Consider the following 1,153-nt stretch of genomic DNA (forward strand, 5'->3'; position numbering starts at 1 on the left):
CCCCCCCCCCCCCGTCATGGGAACCTGCTGATATCGGAACATGATTTTATTTTTGCCTTTCTTTCTCTTCTAACATAATATGAAAAAAAATATTTACGATAATACGCCAACTCTTAACCCCCACATCGAGTGTGCGCCGATTGCAGCTAAGTGTATTTGTGTATTTCCGGACGCGATGTCTGCATCGGAGAATTAAAAAACCTATAAGAAAGATGACATTCGGAACCAACGACGGCAACCTCCGATCCTTCGGAAAAGCGTTCGCCGACATACCCAAGCAGATGGACGATGCTCTGCACGACGTGTACTCCCTGAAAGGCGTGCGAGCGTGGCACGATCACTTCGCCCTGCACCTGCAGAAACTCTTCTATCTGATGGGGGTGCTCATCTCCGCGGTGTTCGTCGTGAACGAGAGCGACATGGTTGGCAGGCACCCCGGAAAGATAGACTTCGAATTCGTTACCCGTCCGCTGTTGTACGCGGTCGGAGTGGACGTCTTCACCATAATCGTCAACTTCCTGTACCTGATGACGAGAGCGGCGTTCGAGAAGCAACTGTCAAGGTTCAAAGAACCAGCGGTGTGGGAACGCATGCTGCTGCACGTGGCTGCCAGTCGCGGCGGCCGTCATGCTGGGTCTTCTTCCTTACAGCATCCCGTACTGCTTCTTGACGACCAAGTACGTTGACACGGCCTTCTGCAGCTCGTCGTTCACTCCGACGGTGAACCGCGTCCTTCTCGTTCTCGCCATCGTTGCCGCCGTTTGCCACATGATATACGGGGTATACCACCACTGGCGTTCGACCAGCACCGTCCACGTGGACACGGGCAGGGATGCCATGATGGACGAGGACGATTACGAGTACACGAGGTTGATGGACGCCAACGACGATCGCGGTACGAGAAGAGGGCAGTCTTTCAGACGATGATTACCGATCGGTCGATATTTGGTATTAAAGAGAGATAGAGAGAACTGGCTGGCTGGCCAAGGACTGCATCACCGTCTCCCAGATGGTCGATATGGCGGACACACGGCGGTTTCATACGCACTATATTGGGACAATAAGTGTTTTCAACGCGCCTTTCATATATTTACGCACCGCAAGCCTCGAACGAACACACTCATGTCGCGATTGGGATCGTGCGAGCCTAGCG

This window comes from Anneissia japonica, unplaced genomic scaffold (genome assembly GCF_011630105.1).
Source record: "Anneissia japonica isolate Jap-2015-1 unplaced genomic scaffold, ASM1163010v1 scaffold287755_len519135_cov135, whole genome shotgun sequence".
NCBI lineage: Eukaryota > Metazoa > Echinodermata > Crinoidea > Comatulida > Comatulidae > Anneissia > Anneissia japonica.